Source organism: Ambystoma mexicanum, chromosome 12, assembly GCF_040938575.1.
Source record: "Ambystoma mexicanum isolate Mex_15411 chromosome 12, UKY_AmexF1_1, whole genome shotgun sequence".
Taxonomy (NCBI): domain Eukaryota; kingdom Metazoa; phylum Chordata; class Amphibia; order Caudata; family Ambystomatidae; genus Ambystoma; species Ambystoma mexicanum.
This window is the reverse complement of record NC_090936.1, coordinates 924,145,087-924,164,909: the sequence shown is the minus strand read 5'-3', so window position 1 is coordinate 924,164,909 and position 19,823 is coordinate 924,145,087. Positions and strand designations below refer to the sequence as shown.

The 19,823-nt window shown below is 44.9% G+C and overlaps 1 protein-coding gene across 2 annotated transcripts in view; it reads right to left on the bottom strand.

Moving 5' to 3' along the window:
- Positions 1 to 19,372, bottom strand: part of ELK3 (ETS transcription factor ELK3) — a 298,938-nt gene extending 279,566 nt beyond the window's left edge. Inside the window, exon 1 of one of the 2 annotated variants that reach the window (XM_069629413.1) lies at positions 18,981 to 19,372. The gene's annotated coding sequence lies outside the window, so the exon portion shown is untranslated. The remainder of the gene's footprint in view (positions 1 to 18,980) is intronic. The other variant, XM_069629412.1, reaches the window with a different exon arrangement.
- Between the last annotated feature and the right edge of the window lie 451 nt (positions 19,373 to 19,823).

The following is a 19,823-nucleotide window of genomic DNA, read 5'->3' as shown; positions in this document are numbered from 1 at the left end:
AATTAGCCAGCTTTTTGACAGCTCCTGCTGCATTTTGTGACCAGGGTGTGCTTTATTAAATACTTAAATTACTATTGGAAACACCAACACTAGTTCTACTGCACTTTCTGGTAATGATACTACTAGCAGGCCTAGTGGTATAGAAGTAATAACTACTATGACTAGTAGTACTACAGATATTAATACCACTAACACTACTGCTACTAACGGAACTGCTATTTGCACTCATTCTATCACTTCTAGTGTTCCTACCGTTTGAGCTGATACTGATACTGCTGAGGCTAGCTCTGCTTCCAGTACATCTTCTGCTAGTATGGCTACTAGCGCCAGGAAGCAATGGGGTAATGCAATCTGTGCGCTACAAATAAACACAAACATATATAAACATACTAGTACGACTTATTAATGCGCTAGATAGCACTGACTCCATACAGTAATTCGGGCGTGTGGTGAGAGACATAGCTTTCCCTTGGAACCCATTGCATGGGATTCTCAGTGCACGTGTCAAACAGTTACCTCTCGTCCACCCATAAAAATGACTTACTCCCCCTCCAAACCTTCTCCAAAGCATCAGCGCTTTAGAATGTGCTTGCTTTTTACAGATCAGCACAATACAGCAATGGACTCCTCCCACATGACAACCACACATGGCATATCTCTTCTTCTACCCCAAAGAGAAGGCCTCTCATAAACGGACTGAAGACCCTGCAGGCTCACAGTTTAAACATGCTGCCCTCCTTTCACAGAAAGCAACGACTGAAGCTCAGAATGATAGGGGCAGGAGAGACTAGCAACTCTCAGAACAGAGGCCCGGCTTTCGCCAATGAGGGACTGCGTCTGCCCCAAAGCGTTGGTCATCCCCATGAGGGTTTTGGCAGATCTCGTGAATTTCCCAGGCAGGCAGATCCAGGGCACTGCTCTCATGGTCCCAGGCAGGCAGATCCAGGGCACTGCTCTCATGGGTGCCACAGACGGAGGCCCGCCTAAGCCTTTATTGGAGACGGGCCTTACTTCCAGTTCCACCCTTGCTTGCCTGGCCAGGGATGCTGACCTTTCATGTGAGTGGGTGTAAGGTGGGCAGGGTCTACATAATCAGTGCACAGATGTATAACATAAGACCCTTTCTAGGGTGAGGTATGGCATCGCATGGTAAGGTTAGGAGAGGTCCTGCATTGCTTCCCTTTGCCTGTGGCAGCATACGAATGCCCACATTTTAGATAACCCTCAACTCTGGCAGCTATCCTTTCTCTGGGTGCTCCTGTTTTTTTTAAGCCAAGGAACCGAAGCAAAGCAAGTTGGCAGGACTAGGGGCCAACCTACACCCCCTAGCATGTATTAGCAGAGATCAAAGTGGACGGGAACTTAAAGGCGCAATGTTCTCTGACTTTTCAGGGAAATCTGTCATTGTTCCCTGTAGGGAAGGATAACTTTTTTTTCTTTTATTTTTTACTTTTCTCCTGCTGGGGATTTGAACCTGAGCCCTGCTCTTAGCAATCCAGTGTAACATCTAATTGTGCTATCTCGCAGGTGCTGGATTGGCTTTGTTTATTTCAATAGGCTGCCTGGGACATAACGCCCATTCCCAAGCAGCCACGATCTGCGAATTACTGTTGCCACAGCAGCGTTTCCAGGTAATGGGAGTGGGGGAGGGTGGCTATAGACATGGGCATGTCCCTGAAGAGGTGCAGAATTGTGGGTGAAGGGAAGGGCAGGCTGCATAAAGCTACATGCTGAGGGGTACAATGACACACCAATGATGGTCATTTCAATGCATATTCTTCAGTCTTGCTAGAACCGTCTCAAAACACAGAGCATTGTGGTACGGAGTGGAGGAAAGGAAGGACCCAGGTGCGGGGCATGAATTGAGAGTGGGGGGCAGGCAACAGTGAGTATGGGGAAGTGGAGGGAGCAGGAAAAGGGGCGCACCAGAGGGAACATCGTTCCACAACTATTTATTTTACACTTCGACCACTGTGTATTCGTCATTCTACTGGTGACCTGCAACTCAGTTCTTATGTGAGGAAGGACATGCAGAGTGAGAAGGGATGGACAGGAAACGGAAAGCTCAGTAGTTCCGGTTTCCACGCGCTGTAAGAAGCAGCGTGAGGTGCAGAGGCAGACAGAGAACAAATAAAATGGTTCCTTCCTGTACATCATGGCCGCTGTTCTTTTCTTCTGCACTTGTGTAACATGCTTGGACTGGCCGAGAGGGCAGTGCCCAAAGAGCCGACCCCAACGTGCTGCACTGTGCCAGTCATTCGGGCCTACGTTAGCGAGTTTGATGTTACCACGCTGCGCAGCCGGTAGCTTAGACCAAAGTTACTGACCTGGGGCCAGATTACAGAACCTTTGCACTGGTGCAAGTGCAAAGTTTGCACGGTATTAGCACTAGGGCAAAGTTTGCCCCATTTTTAAAAACACTTGGACATATTAGAAAACTATTGCATCATGACGAGGGCAGTTTGTCTTGGTATAAGCACCAGGGCAAAAATTGCCCTTGGGCAAAAAAGATACATTGTCACTCCATTATTGCACCAGGGCAAAGTTTGCCCTAGTGCTAATAAGGAATGGCATTAGCACTGGGGCAAACTTTGCCCTGGTGACAAAACACATTGGAAATGCATCTGTTTACACTATAGCAATTTTTTCCCCGGTGCTTATACCATCCCAAACTGCACTTGTCATGGTGAAATAGTTTTCTAATATATCGACGAGTTTTTAAAAATAGGGCAAACTTTTTCCTAGTGCTAATACCATGCACATTTAGCACTTGCACCGGTGCAAAGTTTCTGTAATCTGGCTGCAGATGAGCTTCAAAATGCACTATTTCCACAAAACTTTACTAAAAACATTCCCTTAGATAGTACGTAAACAGTTTGTCAAAAAATGTAGTCTTTGCCATTCACGATTGTGGGTCACTTTTTTATCAGTGACCAGGCTCATTTTAAATCCCATTCTGAGCTAGTTACACCAGCTGAGGAACTATATCTCACCATTCGTAGATCACTCTGCTTGTTGCTCTCCTTCAAGCTCCAAGCACAATGGTCCTCGCGGGTGCAAACAAAAAGTGGCAGTAGTTCTGTTATGCCACATTTTTTGGGTAGTAACAGAATTACTGCTGTTTTTTACTGCATCGCCAAATTCCGAGTTTGACCTTGAAGTGGAAGATTTCCCTCCTGCATTGTGCTGGACAGAAATTTCCCTGTTTAAGATAAAAAAAATTCAGTGGGATAGCCGCATTGGAATTACCACTCGCCAAAATCCCCATGCATTGTAAAAATGAGGATTTACACTGCCATTCCACCAGTCGAAATCCTGTGCTAACCCCACGAGAACGAGTAGCAATAATGATAAACGAGTGTGGCGGTTATCAGGCAGATTTATCACAAAAAACGTCTAATGAGGCCAACTATCTCTTCAGATGATCAGACAATCATGATGGTTAATGTTGAACCCACTCCAGTTAAGCCAAGTTTGCAATTAAAATGCTTAGCTTATGAAGAGAACTGTGTTACGCGAACACTACTAAAAACACATTAGATTTACTAACTCAGTTTGTCCGTTTACTTTACTCACTATTACAGTAATGTTTTTACTTTATCACCAAAACTCCAAAACATGTATTGCTACTACAAATAGGTGCTAACAGTCTTATAGACCTTGGTAGGGGTCATTATTGCTTGGGATAATGACCCTTCCCTAATTTATGGCCCTGAGCTTCGCCTCTGGCTGTAACTTGGTGGTGGGTCATTGTCCTGCTATAACTACCCCTCCCTCGGTCTATAAGGCTATATTAACTGTCATTATTGGCTGATTGTGTGATTGTCTGAGTTTTGGTGATAAAGTAAAAACGTTACCGTAATAGTGAATAAAGTAAACAGACAAACTGAGTTAGTAAATTAAATGTGTTTTTTGTGTTGTTTAAATAAAGTTGTCTTCATTAGGTAAGCATTTTCATTGTAAGCTTGTCTAAAATGGAATGGGTCCAACATGAGCATGCATTAGGCGCCATGTAAAAGAAAACGGTTTATCTATAAGAAAAGGAAAGCATATTCCCATGTTTTAGCTTTCTTTCTGGTGTGGTAAATGGGATATTGCTGTGAAAAAAGTCATCCCAGAGAGGAAGTGTCTTGTTAAATGAACCCGTGCCTGGAAATTGCATTGTTGTTTTCTTGCCTGCTTTTGGACTCAGAATGATCATAATGCAGTTAATAGTTATTGACTACACTCAGAACATTTTGATTGGTTGAGAGGAAGTCAATAACAATCTCCATGTGCTAATGAGCATTAGGCCTGAACGTCCAACTTGACGCAATCTGCCTGGGGGACAATAACATTGACGATGATAGAAAGAGACATATAGCACTCTAACAAACATCTCAATAAATAAATAGTGGTAATATGGTATAGTGACACCAGGTGCAGTGGCAGGAAGGTGGTGCTAGCTAATTAAAAGAAGGAGGCAGAAGAAAAAAATAGTATATGGAAGTATCCACAACAGGGATAAGTTATACTAAGATGTGACGAATGACATCATAAACACCGAGAACGAAGCTCGAAGTGTCTACCATGTCACTCGTAACCCTTAGGCGGAATGCATCCCTTGTTGATACATACAATTTACAATGCGATATTCTGCCCTTCTTCTGCCTTATGTTAGCATAAGAATGGGACAGAGTGGCAAATGGAGGTGCAAATGCATTGTGCCTCACATTTCCCTCTTCATTTCCAGCTCTGCTCCATTTAAAATAAGTGTGTTTGTTTCTTCACTGCTGTGATGTCACAGGGTTGCACTTCAGGATTTATGTTATGTTACTGTGATTTGTACTGCCCACCGCTGCCATTTTCATGGTCTCTAGACGCTCTGGAGGATGTGAAAAGGACCGGGGGTCGGGCGGTTGGTTAGTGAGATCGAGAGGAAGAGTGCTAGAGAGCTTTGATGTGCTGTTGGTAGCTTCAGTTTGGAACAGTCACGGTGTGCTGGGTTTGATTGTGTGCAGTTGCTAAAGGTTAGGTGGTTTTCTGTGTATGAGTGTTTGACGGATGATTTGTGTCTATGAGCTTTAGTTGTTTGTGGTTTGCTGTGTTTGGGTGTTGCAGAGTGTGTGCAGTTTGTGGTGGTTTTATGTATATGCTGCAGTAAATGTATGTGTGTGTGTTTAGTTTGGTGTTGGAGGGTGAGTAAGGATATTGAAAACGTTTAGTAGGGTTAGTGATGAGCGTTGTTTGTGCCTTTCTCTGTATTAGTTAAATTGGTCTGGCAGGGATCCTATTCTTGTATGGTGGTTTGCGTTAATTGTTTTGGTCCATTGGGTATCCAGGTTTTGGCTCATAAGGGTTTTGGCTATTTTGGGTGCTTCCTCTTGCGTTGATCGTACCTCTTCAACATTGTTTCCTGTTTAGTTCGGTGAAGAGCCATGTCTTTAGCAGTTTCCTGAATTTGAGGGGATCTTCTGTTGTTCGAATTTCCGTCGGGAGTGAATTCCAAAGTTTTGCCGATGTGGAGGTGAAAGCCAATCCACCAAATTTCTGCTTTGCGTATTGTTTTGGTTCGAGGCGAATGTCATTGCTGGACCTTAGTGTTCTGTTTGGTTTGTAGATGGAGAGTTTTCCTTGAATAAATGTTCCTCCTTGTGACGTGTTCTCTCTTAGTGAATCTGAGGAGTAGTCTTGCTGCCGCGTTCTGTTTTCGCTGTAATTTTTTTGTGAGATATTCTGGCATTCCAAGATAGATGCTGTTGGCGTAGTCTATTCTTGACATGACGAGGGAGATGACAGTGAGTGCTCTTTGTAGGAAGATGAGGAAAGGTAGGATCTGTTTGATTGTGTGTAGGTGGAAGAGAACTTCTTTACTACTGTGTTGACTCGTGGTTCGAGTGATAGGTCGTTGTCCATTCAGATTCCGAGGTTTCTAACCACTTTGGAAGGTTCTTGTCAGTTTTTCCATTTGGGGAGGCCATGGGATGTGGTGTTGGTTTGATGGGTTGTTGGGTGTGATCCTGATTTCTGTTTTGTCCAGGTTGAGTTTGAGGCTGTTGGTGCTCATCCAGTCGTTTATTTCTTTGAGGCAGTTAGCAATGGTTAGGTCTTGTGCTCCACTTGTGTTGATTTTGTAGATGATTTGTGTGTCATCTGCGTTGTTGTAGCAGGTGAATCCATGTCTTTTGATGAGGTTGATGAGAGGGGTCATGTATATATTGAAGAGGAGTGGTGAGAGTGATGAGCATTGTGGGACTGCGCAGGTTGTTGTGTGTTTTGCTGACTTGAAGGGGTTAGCCATGTGATTTCCATTCTTTCAGTCAAGAATGATTTTAAACATAGTAACGCTGTATTGCTGATTCCTATTTCATTGAGTATTTTGATAAATACTTCATGGTCGACTGTGTCGCACCCTGCTGATATGTCTAGTAGTATCAGTGCCGAAGTGGGGTTGGAGTATACATTGGTTTTAAGATCATCCCATATAAATAGTAGTGCTGTTTCCGTCGCTTTCATTGGTCTGAAGCCAACTTGTGTCTGGTCTAGAATGTGGTTGTTTTCAACCGGTTCCAACATTTGTTTGTAGATGTAGTTTTCTAGGATGTTTGAAATTGGTCGGTAGTTGGTTAGGTCTTCTGTGTTTCCTGCTGGGTCTTTAAGGAGTGGTTTGATGTATCCTGGTTTGAATGCTCGTGGCATGTTTCCTATTGCTAGTGAATAGCTAAAGAGGTTGCAGAAGTATTCCATTGGTGATTTTTGGGTGAGGGTAGTCTTGTACGTATTTGGCCTGCAAGTATCTGCAGCTGAGCCTGCTTTGTTGCTTTTGTTTACTTTAGTCAGTCTAGCGGCTGGTTCCGGTGTTGGCTAATTGTTGGTGTTTTTGGGCATACTCTTGATGTTTGCGATTTTATTTTGATTTTGAACAGGTTTCCAAGGTCATTACACCGTTTTTGGAGGGAGTTGGCGAGTCGTTGCAGGCTGACTTTCAATGAGGCATTAATGGCCGTGCACAAGGCTTTCCCAGCCAATAATGCTCTGCAAGAATTAGGTGATAGACCCGAGCAAGGCTAAGGCCTTCACCAAGACCTAAGGGCCATTGGAGGGTAGGAAAGCACCCAGTCCAACCATGAGGGTGATTGCAGCCTTGATCATACAAGCGACAGATCGGGTGTGTGAAAACTGGTTTTAAAAATGGTTTCCATGTATGAAAGGAAAGCATGGCGGCCTAAGTTGGCCACTATGGAAACAACAGAGGTAGCGCTTGAAATCAAGTCCATGTTCTCTTTTTTCATCAGAGCAGGGGTTAAAGGAGGATGGCGTAATGAAGAGAGATGAGGGTAGAGTGTTTTTTGTATATTGTATGAAGGTGGGTGGGGGAATAGGTGAAGGGGTAGCGGAGAGGGGTGAAAGGCAGGTGTGGGGGAAATTGTCAGCAGCATTTTAGGCCACACAGAAAAGGAAGCTTCAGCACCCTTGGAACATGGGCCTTTATCCGCAGATTCAGCCTGCAAACCAACCGAGCTGGTTGGCTATCTCACCCATGCTGGGTGCTAATTGAAACCATATGCAACAAACCCACAGTCTATTACTCTAATACTCTTGACATTCCACTGCTCCTCTTCCACTTGCATATGAGGATGATACAATACCAAAAAATTCCTCCAGTCTCCCATTTTTTGTAAAAAATAATGGTTAATTTGCTTGAAATAAGAAAATAATATGTATTGAGGAAATGTGTTTGTATGTTACAATTCTCATGAATCGCCACTTTCGCCCCCCTATGGACCTCATGGTCCATAATGCACTGCAACATCGGGTCAATAATCCTTCCAACATGGCCGCCTGCACAGGAACGCCGCTCTCTAGCGTTTACACTGGACGCGCTGCCTTCTAGAAAATAGGCACGCCCCCGTGGCTCTGCGCGTCTCAACGCATCTCAATGCTACTGTTCCGTGTTGTTAGTGATTGCTATTGTTACTGCTCCTTTTTCGTCAGTGCCCTTTCCAGTTCTTCTGTCCTTCCCTTCCAGGCTGCCCCCCTTGAACTGCTCTCGCAATTACTTGGCTCTTTCCTCCTTCCGTCCCAGTCAACGCCCTGTTATCCCATGCTAGCGGGTTTCCCCGCTTGCTCCGAACTCTGGATCTATGCTCCTATTCATTTCCTGGATTCTGCCGCAGTGCTTCCTTCCTGGATCCTGAACTCTACCCTGCTTCATGAGGCAGACAGCGAACCTCATTCTGGACCCAGACCCAGAGGATACGCGCCCTCACCTGTACAAGTCCAGAGCAACCAGGAAGAAGGATAGATCTCCCAAGAAGACTCAACCCAGAGAAAAACAGGTGAGAAAAAGGGCTGAGTGTGACAACAATGGCATAGCATTAATACAAAAGGTGATGGGTGGATGGTTTTCAATGAATCTTAACCGCTGACGTAGCTATTAGACAAACTTCTACACGACAGTTGTTTTTCCTCCAGTACCACTACAGAAAGGGACCAGACATATGCAAATCAGTATTGGAACTGCCACCAATGGGAGCAGACCAACCCGAAATGCTGCGCCACATCTCCTCTGCACGAAACGCAAGCAACTTTACACACGTTAGGGCTTTGTTGGGCCTCCTCAGTGAGGTAAAGCTTGGTTTTCTATGGCGGAGTGAGCAAGGGAACCATATCTGGGCATAACTTTGCTTTCTTAGGGAGACAAACTATAGCCCAAAAATGTGGCGGTAAAGGTTTTGAATTAATCTTAACCACTGGCATAGCTCTGAGCAACATTCCACACAACAATTGTTTAACCTGCCTGTGCCACTACAGAAGGGGAACGGCCATATTCAAAACAATATTGGAACTGCCACCAGTGGGAGCAGACCAGCCCGAATTGTTACGCCATGCCCTCTCTGAGCGGAACACAAGCAGCCTCATAGATGTTTAGGCCTCCTCTGTGAGGTGTGTTAGGGAGAATTCTCTCTTTAGGCTGAATTTCCTAACCTAGTGAGTCCCTCAGCAGCTTTGCTGGATTTCTGGAGTTTGTTTTTTTCTCCTGCCAAGAGTGAGACTCTTTTTCTCCCACTCTTGGACATGATTTATGGTGTTTCTTTGACTGTTAATGTGTTTTACGGGCTATGGGGTCCTTTACTCCATAGGGTCTCATGTGTTTTTACTATGTGTGTTACACAGCACCCTCCGTGCAGTGACACAGGGGTGTCATAGTGACACCCCTCCATAGACTCCATACCCTGGGACTGACTACTGTCTCCCAGGGCATGTAAAGTCACCATTGGCTTTACTAGTCCCAAATTATTAACAGAAACCGGTACAAAACAACATATTGTGGACGTACTGGTCGGGGCAATTCGATTGCCCCGGGGTCTGTTAGTCGAGGGGGCACGTCTCCGTCCCCCCTGATCGAGTTTTGGCTGGTGGCAGTGGATACTACTTTTTATATTCGACCGTGAATATATCCCTATGGGATTTTCCCATTGTTCAAGGCTACCAACTTTAATTATTTAATTTTCATAGCCTCGAACATACCGCTGGTTTATTTAATTAATATTAATTCGCCGGTTGGTATTTTTTGCCAGGACTCGATTCTAAAATGGCGTTTGTGTTCTCTTCTGTGACTCCAACCCAAGTCGAGCCCTTTGTTCCACTTTTTGGCGGGCTTCTCCACAGAAGCCTCCAAAAATGGTGCCACTCTGTCTGGGTACCACAGGGGGTACTGGAGGGGGTTTAGGCACCCTGGACTGAGTTACCTTGGTAACTCAAGTCGCACTCTTGTGTGATTGGCCCAAGTGGTGAGCCGGCCGGCTCACCACTTAGCATGTTTGATTGACAGCTAGGCTGAGTGAATGGGGGTGTGCTGCATAAAAGCAGGGCTTTGGGGACTGGAACTTCAGAAGTCGCCACAGGACCTGAGAATCCGACGAGGGAGAATCTGAGCCGACCTACCACGACGACACCACCGGTGGAGCCCTGCGGAACCGACTCACCACTTCCCGACGACAGAGAAGATCACCCGACTGGAGAGACTTCTTCCCCTGACTGGTGGGCACAACCAGTTTACCTTCTTCTCTTCGCATCCCAGGCCGTCTTGTGATCGAATTGCCCGTGCCAAGCTCCCCGGCAACCGGATAGCCACTTAACACTGGACCGTGAATAAAAGGACCACTCCTTTTACCTGAGGACTCCGCGGCTGGTTTCTTCCCTGGCAGTGCAACAGACTACTGTCTTCCTCCCCGGCGAGATCCTCTCTTCCCCCGGACGAAGCACCGACTTGCATCCGCTGCCAGGAACAACTGCCCCTGCTGGAGTATTCTCACCACTTTAAGGTACCGTGTCCATCAGGCCTCCCTTTCTAAAGATTGCTACAAGGTAATAATAATCCATTAACCTTCTGGACTGGGTTGGCCGCCTTGACCTTCTAACGGGTCCCTTTCTTTTGGTCCAACTGTTTTTTGAACCTTTGCAAGACTCTTGTGCACTTCAACCGTGTGACCTTGGACACATTTCGTTCTGATCCTCTTAAAGTGGATCCGGCCTTCTGAACTCTAACTTTACGGTTTTACTTGCCTCCCTCTCTTGTTTTGTTCTTATGAAAGGGTTGGGATCTGTTTCATATTATACTCTGCTTTTCTCTCCCTTTTTAAACAGATTATTAGAGTGCCATCTGCGTTAAGCACTCACCGCTGTCTGAAAATATGTGGGGCTTTACTTAAGGTTTGTCTAAAATTCTTCTAGTGAGTGTATATCTTTTAGTGACCGTGTTTGTGAATTGCTTACTATTAGTGCCTGTGTGTTTTTCTAGATGTGGTTTTAAATAAATAATTATATCTCTTTTACACCAAGCTCTGGTCAGTGTTTACTTGTTCTACTGTGCTCTTCTGACCTATTGTGAATACTCTGTATACTGCCTAACTCTTCTTGAGGGAAGTCTGACTGCTCAGCCACAGCTACCAAGTGAATCTGTGTGGTACAGACTGCTACCAAGTGGGTTTACTGCCAAACACCTGTAGTCTTAAATCTTTTGCAGTGGTCCCAGAGGGAACTGCACAGGTTTCTGCCTAACAAGGTGAAGCTTGGTTTTCGATTGCGGAGTGAGCAAGGGACCCACATCTGGGCATAGGCTTGCTCTCTTATGGTGACAAACTATAACCAAAAAAATGATGGTGGAATGTTTTCAATGAATCTTAACCGCTGGCATAGCTCTGGTAAACCTTCCATGCCTCTGGTTTTTATTCCTTCTGTGCTACTACAAAAGGGGACCAGCCATAAACAAATTAGTATTGGAACTGCCACCAATGGGGCTCGCTGTGCCATAGGAAACCAAGCTTCACTTCATTGATGAGGCCCAACAAGGCTGTAACATGAATAGGGTTACTTGGATTTCCATGCAGAGGGGACGTAGCCTAGATATTTGGGTTGGACTGTTGCCATTGGTGGCAGTTCCAGTACTTACGTGCAGATGGCTGGTCCCCTTCTGCAATGGAGCAGATAGGTTAAAGAATGGTTATGTGTAATGCTGCCCAAAGCAACGCCAGTGGTTGAGATTAGAACCCATCACGTTTTTGGTTTTCAATGGAATGGCAATGGCACAGATAATTCCAATGCCACTCTTTCTGGTTCAAACCCCAACCGAACAAAACGTAGGGCCTGATTCATTTTTTGCGTGCTGAAAAGTGACTTTGCGCACTTTTCAGCACGCAAAACTCATTTTCCTGATTCATGGATCGGACTTTGCGTGTTTTTCCAGAAGTCTGCGTGGGTCTGTCACGTCTTTGCGTGCAGTCGAGCGATTCGTGCAACACTTCACGGAAAGTGTGGGACCAGCATACACAATTAAATAAATAGGGGGCGGAACATGAATATTCCCCATTCTCCCGGAAAAATGAGGAAGAACGTGTGCGTGTTGAGGGACGGGCCACCCAAATAAATTGCACGCCCAGTCAAGCACAAACCCAACCGTATTCATGGATTTGAACACACAACTTAACGTCAGGTAAAGTCACACGCAAACCTTGCGAACTCACCGCCACATGATAGGAGGCGCAAAGCAGTATGTGCATAGGATCCAATGCTCAGAGGTAACCTATACATAGCAATTTAGGGGTGATGGCATGTAGTTGAGGTACCGCTTGGAATTAGGGGTGATCGTATGCAGATTAGCAGGGTGCTGACTTGAATTACGGGAGTTTGCACGCAGGTTTACCGGGCATTGGCTTGAGTTACACAAAATGGTACACAGATTATCGGGGTGCAGTTCTGGGTTATGCGGGTTCGTATGCAGTGTCGCTGGGGTAATGCCATGGTTGCAGGGGGGCGGGTTGCAGTATTGCCGGGGTGCTTGATTATGTGAATAAGGTAGGCACAAAGGCTGGTATATGTTGCTGGTGGTTTTGGTTTGCGTGGGGGCGTGTTGTGGCCGTTGCAGGCACTACTCTATTTTCTTTGCGCCTAGGGTTACTTTGCACTTATAATTCCATGAATACAGGGAACGTGCAAAGCATACTTATGCGTGCAGATAACCGCAAAGTTGTTTTACGTGCAGAAAATGTTGCAGGGACTGCGCTTTTTCTATGAATTGGGCCCCTAGTATCATGGTGTAGGTGATTGCTGCCTGTTATAAAATGAGTCTGAAACATCACCTTTAATGCCCAGTGGGAAGCTTTGCATAATGAACCCTTACCCCACTGGCTACGTAGCTTCTTCAAGTGCACCATGCCTGAAAACATGAATTCATGAGGAGCAGTTATTTTTTTTATCCCGGACATCATTCTACCAAAATCATTGGGGGTAGTGGATGTGACATCACCTGGATATTTGAATCTCTGATGACATCAAAGAAAGCGAATCATGACTTTGCAACCTGTGGCTTCTCGCAAAGTGTTATCATACAGTCTTTGACCAAGACAAAATCATAGACGGAAATATGTGTTCTTTAATAAGTTTTAAACTAACAAATAACTTAACATTCTTAAAGATGCAGGCAAGGGCACGCACCACGATGAAATGAAGCGTGGATGTAGGTGGTCATGCTTCGCTCCTTCAAGATACGCCTGCCATCACTTCCTTCCTGGTTCCAGCAGGAAGGGTGTGGTGCACAAATGTGCCTGTTTCTCCACTCCTGTGGGCGCTGGTGGCTCAGTGATGGCTCAGCCTCAAAGCTCAGGGGTAGCACGGGAAACCATAGAGCGATCACAGTTCTAACCCCTTCCTATTTCTAAATCATGCCCCTGTTTCTAAGCACTGTATAGATGCTAGGAAATAGACACGATCCTCAGTAAGATGCATGCCGAGATAACTTTGTTAGCAGTAGACAACATGACCAACTGGGCACACCTTTCATCATTCGATAATATACATTATCAATATGTTGGGCTTTGGCTATATAAAGCACGTGTTTTCTAAAGAATAATAATCAGCTATTGCCATTGCCTTTTTAATCTGATCAGAAAGCAGCATTATGGCCCATTAGTCGAGGAGTGTTGTGATTACAAAGGGGGTTCAGTTTCTAGGGCTGTATGTGTACCAGCCTCAACAAACACTTGAATCAATAAAAAAAAAACATGAATGTGCCGAGCCTGTGTCTCATTGGACTAATACATCCTCTACAGAGCTCTGTGTTTGACCTCATGGTCACAGATTCGAATCCAGGTAGGTCGACTCAGTCTTTCACACTTTTGAGGTTGATAAAATGAGTACCATTGATTTGGGCAACAATGATCAGCACCATGATACCTCTGGGTGGAGTGTGCGCTGTAAAACTATGCATGTTATCTTACATGCCTGATATGGATGTAGCTATCTAGGGCCTTCAAGTGTATGCATTGCACATTGAACAACTTCAGCTCAGGGGGTATCTGGTTACCTCGGTGCGCTGTAGAAAACCTAAATAATAAAAAAAAAAACTGCTGAACGTACCTTATAAGGTTTGTTACATTAGTATGACCAGTTAGCCATCAAGGAATACAGAGTTGATTGAACTAAGCAGATTTTTATTTTGTTTACAATATTCTTTAATATTGACAGTGAACTCTGTGTTACAAGGTTAAAGCAAATATGCCCTTTGTCACAAATGCTGGGTTCATTTGAATAATTTGCGTAGCTGGTTGGCTATCTCCCCATGCCGGATGCTAATGGCAACCATTATATGGAAGCCTATACTCATTGAATTGCCATTTAACACTTAGATAGCAGGTGTTTTTATAATGTTATACTCCTGTTAACAACCCTTGGGATGGTAAAAGTCTGAGCCAGAATTGACTAAAACCTAGACATATGACTTCCAAGTTACAAACAAGTCTCTACAATGGGTACACTGCCCGTATATAACTGGCCTAACGTGACCAAGCGCTCAGGGAAGCGCGAAACACGTCGTTCAGTACTCCCCCCCCCCCCCCCCCCCCGCTTGGCGTCCTGTTTCGTTTGCTGTGTGTGTTTTGCCTTACTTTTTTTTAACCATTATTAAACTCGTTTCTTTACTCTGATTCGAGTTTGTCAACTCTGGGATTTTCAGTGCCTCATTTGTTGAGTGAGGTTTTTTCCTCTGCTTTGTTTCATGATATATGTATGTATGTATATATATATATATATGACACTCCCAGTCCCGAGTGTGAAGGGTTTGCAAATAAAGTAGGTTACACTTTAGACAAGCAGTTCTCACACTTGGCTCAATTACATATTTTATAGAGCGCTTGCTACAGCTGTAGATAACAGGCGTTATTACTATTGCTCGTTGTAATGGTACTGAGACTATGCACATGTGAAGGATGTGGCCAAATGCATATTTCAGCGGTAAGCGTTCAACTCACTAAGGCAACGAGTCTGCTTCACTGACAGAATCCACCTACAAAATGAAGGCACGCACACACCTCAGCGGTATAAGCAGCCTCAGGGCAGCTTAGTAACTGAAGTGCATGCTTAGAAACATCTCAACGCCCTTGCCTCTGGGCTCTTTGCTACGTGTATATTAAGAGCCAAGTGGTCACCCCTCCCCACAACAATGGCAGCCGCGCCTCGGGCCTGCACACAATCCCTCCTGTCCTGAGGAACGGAAACTCCTGATGCGATTAGTGGCTCTGTGCAGACATTACTTAGCCATGACTAAACCTGCTCCCTTCCTGCAGCCAGTGGAAAATATAAGGGGTGATCCCCTCCCCGCTGCACCAGGTCCGCGAGCGCGGACACCCAGCTCCAAAAACAACTCTCCGTCTTGCCGCTTTTGCGTCTGATGGTGGCCAGGGTGGAAAAAAGGAACCCGAATTTCTACAAAGAAAAGTGCACTTCGTAAAAGCTTCAACCTGAGGAGGCGGAAACCACAGGCTCTCTTTGTGTGCTCCAGTGAGTCATTTTCAAGATGTTGTCTGCTGCCAGTTTCAAACCGGAAGCGCATGGTAATTAGTCTTGCCGTTTCCAGACAAGCTCGAAACTTTCCTCAAACTCCCTTTAAAAAGCCACCGCGCCGCTCACTGTACACACGTTATCTTCTACAAGCGCAGAGCATCAACATGAACATGTACAGTTATGCATGCGCCGTGTCAACACTGACATCCGACAATGGTCTCTCTGGGAACCTTGCAGCGTCCATTTAGGAGTTGGGCAAAGCAGCAACACATGCCATGTCCTACAGTCCAGCAAAGACAACTTCCGGGGCTGGGAAAACAGCTCGAAGCATGTCAGCTAGTTGCGGTACCATGCTATGGCATGGAAGTTACAGTATAGCATGTGTAGGTGTTTTATGAAATCGTACAGTCCGTTTTTGTTATGAGTTGGTATTATATGATATTACAATGAGTTTATGGTATGGTAAGCTATGACAAAGTATCTAATATGTTATTGGAATATTGCGCACGTGTAGATATGCTTATGTTGTGTTATGCATGGGATAGTATATTATGTATATGTTATGCACTTTATGACGTGTGTGTATTGCGTGATACAGTATGATATGCTTATGTTCTGGAATGCTATGGCATGTTGATGGTATTTTACAATACGAACCTTAACGATAAGTCACAGTACGGTACAGAATGCCATGCTATGTTATGCACGTATGCAGAGCTCTCGTGTTCTTCTGGGCATCAGGTCAAGGGGTGTTTTTTGACTTCTGATACTAGCAGGTTTTTGCGTTGTATTACAGCGAGTGGAGAGCAAGTCCCAGAATGCAAAGCAAAAACCATGGCTGCATGATCTCCACTGACCCCTGTATAGGTGGCCAAGAACCTTGCCCACGCATTTTCACAACAAGAGAGACAAGACACCTTCAAGAATGTAGCCAGCCTTGCACTAATTGCGCCTTATAGTTCCGTAAGTATTTAAAAAGTTCAGTCTAACACAAAGTGTAGGCTCATATCTATGCATCAGGAAGTTGTACACAGCGTTCACCCACAATTCTACATCAGGAAGTCTTACACACAGTTCAGCCCTGTAGCTATACATCAGGAAGTACGTTTACCCGAATTATACCTTATATGTTCGGAACAGAAAGTGCTAGGCACTCTTTAGTCGCTTGGATGGACAGTATGCAATCTTACACAAGGTGTACCCCTATGATTATACATCAGCAAGCACTCAAGCAAAGGTGTGTATCATATCTATACATCATAAAGTATTATACAAAGTTTAGTCTCATTCCGATACATTAGAACATTTTACACAACCTTTATCCTCATACATCAGACATTCTTACACAAAGTTTAGCCTCATAATTAAACAGCAGAACGTGGTTTACCCATAATTATACATCGTAAAGTATAAGACAAAGTGCCAGAAAGAGTTACACAAATCTTGGTCTCATATCCATCTCCCACAAAGCTTAGCCTCAAAGCTATAATACACGAATATGTCTTACTCAAAGTAATGCCTCGTAGCTATGCATCATGAGGTCATGCACAAAGTTTAACCTCACTCCTATACTCTGGGAAGTCTTACACAAAGTACATACTCAACGGCTAGCTATATATCAGAAGATCCTAAACAAGTAGTGTCCTACCACACTTTGGGAAGTCTTACACAAAGTGCAGCCCTATAGCTAGCTATATATCAGAAGATCCTAACAAATAAAGTGTCCTACCACACTGTGGGAAGTCTTACACAAAGTGCATACTCAACGGCTAGCTATATATCAGAAGATCCTAAACAAGTAAAGAGTCCTGCCGCACTGTGGGAAGTCTTACACAAAGTGCAGCCCTATAGCTAGCTATATATCAGAAGATCCTAAACAGGTAAAGAGTCCTGCCGCACTGTGGGAAGTCTTACACAAAGTGCAGCCCTATAGCTAGCTATATATCAGAAGATCCTAAACAAGTAAAGAGTCCTGCCGCACTGTGGGAAGTCTTACACAAAGTGCAGCCCTATAGCTAGCTATATATCAGAAGATCCTAAACAAGTAAAGAGTCCTGCCGCACTGTGGGAAGTCTTACACAAAGTGCAGCCCTATAGCTAGCTATAAATCAGAAGATCCTAAACAAGTAAAGTGTCCTACTACACTGTGGGAAGTCTTACACAAAGTGCATACTCAACGGCTAGCTATATATCAGAAGATCCTAAACAAGTAAAGAGTCCTGCCGCACTGTGGGAAGTCTTACACAAAGTGCAGCCCTATAGCTAGCTATAAATCAGACGATCCTAAACAAGTAAAGAGTCCTACCGCACTGTGGGAAGTCTTACACAAAGTGCAGCCCTATAGCTAGCTATATATCAGAAGATCCTAAACAAGTAAAGTGTCCTACCGCACTGTGGGAAGTCTTACACAAAGTGCAGCCCTATAGCTAGCTATATATCAGACGATCCTAAACAAGTAAAGAGTCCTACCGCACTGTGGGAAGTCTTACACAAAGTGCAGCCCTATAGCTAGCTATATATCAGAAGATCCTAAACAAGTAAAGAGTCCTACCGCCCAGTGGGAAGTCTTACACAAAGTGCAGCCCTATAGCTAGCTATATATCAGACTATCCTAAACAAGTAAAGAGTCCTACCGCACTGTGGGAAGTCTTACACAAAGTGCAGCCCTATAGCTAGCTATATATCAGACGATCCTAAACAGGTAAAGAGTCCTACCGCACTGTGGGAAGTCTTACACAAAGTGCAGCCCTATAGCTAGCTATATATCAGACGATCCTAAACAAGTAAAGAGTCCTACCGCACTGTGGGAAGTCTTACACAAAGTGCAGCCCTATAGCTAGCTATATATCAGACGATCCTAAACAGGTAAAGAGTCCTACCGCACTGTGGGAAGTCTTACACAAAGTGCAGCCCTATAGCTAGCTATATATCAGACGATCCTAAACAAGTAAAGAGTCCTACCGCACTGTGGGAAGTCTTACACAAAGTGCAGCCCTATAGCTAGCTATATATCAGAAGATCCTAACAAATAAAGTGTCCTACCGCACTGTGGGAAGTCTTACACAAAGTGCAGCCCTATAGCTAGCTATATATCAGAAGATCCTAAACAAGTAAAGTGTCCTACTACACTGTGGGAAGTCTTACACAAAGTGCAGCCCTATAGCTAGCTATCTATCAGAAGATCCTAAACAAGTAAAGTGTCCTACCGCACTGTGGGAAGTCTTACACAAAGTGCAGCCCTATAGCTAGCTATATATCAGACGATCCTAAACAAGTAAAGAGTCCTACCGCACTGTGGGAAGTCTTACACAAAGTGCAGCCCTATAGCTAGCTATCTATCAGACGATCCTAAACAAGTAAAGAGTCCTACCGCACTGTGGGAAGTCTGCCAGAGTTTAGCCCCAAAGTAAATCCATCAGCAATTCTAACACAGACTTTAACTTCATAGTTACCAACGAGGCTTTTCACGTGAAATATCGATACAGGCGTCTATACAGTAGCAATGGCTAAACTCACAAGCAAACCCTGCACCACTTTCACAGGGGAACCCCCTTAACTGTCGCCTGCACACAGCATCCGCTCGGTGATCACACTCATTTATAAATGGTGAACCGGGTTGCCTCCGACCATCAGAACATGTCCCTTTTACACATAACACACACCTTGTACATACCCGGACGTCTGCTATACTTTGAAAGTTTCTTCCTGCTTTATTTGTTAATATTGTACTGGTAAAATCCACTCGTTGCCCATGCTGACAGGCGTCTGCGGACGTTTCTGTTGCTCGTGTAATGAGATTCTGATTTTTTTTTCTTTTTTGCTCTGTGTGTGTGTGTGTGTGAGAGAGAGAGCAGGAAGTTGGGGCAGTCAGACAGAGAGCCGGCTCACTTCCTTTCCTGCATTATTCCCTAGGCGATTCGCAGTCTGTGTAAACAGGCTTTTCCGCCTCTCTCTCTCTCTCTCTCTGGCCACGGATGTTCAGCACCGCTGTAATACTAGACACGCAGACGCGCGCGCGCGCACACACACACACACACAGCGGCAGGGGAACAGTAACGACACACATAGCACACACCGGGAGCAGCAGCAGCCCCATCCGTCAGACGTCAGCCTCTTCCTGCCACACACCCGCGGGGAGGAGCCCTGCCATCCTGCTCGCACAAGATCACCGCGGCCCCTTAAAAACACACCGGGTAACCTTTGTCAACAAGGGCACGCTGAGCATGCATGAGTGAAGAGCAGCACGCTTTTAACTCCACGCTCCCTGGCTGCGCACCCTTCAAAGGCACTGGAATTTCAGAAATAATAAGTGCACTGATAATGACCCCACTTGTGAGTGAGGAAAACAAGTGCAATTAAGTTATTACCAACTGGAAGTGCTAAAAGATATGCTGTGCAAAACGAAACCATTCATTGGACACTGTATCATCTCCAAGTGTCTCTCCCCTCCATTAAGCACCGCGTGATACAGCTGTCAACACAACTCGCCCAACATCCTGCTAGCT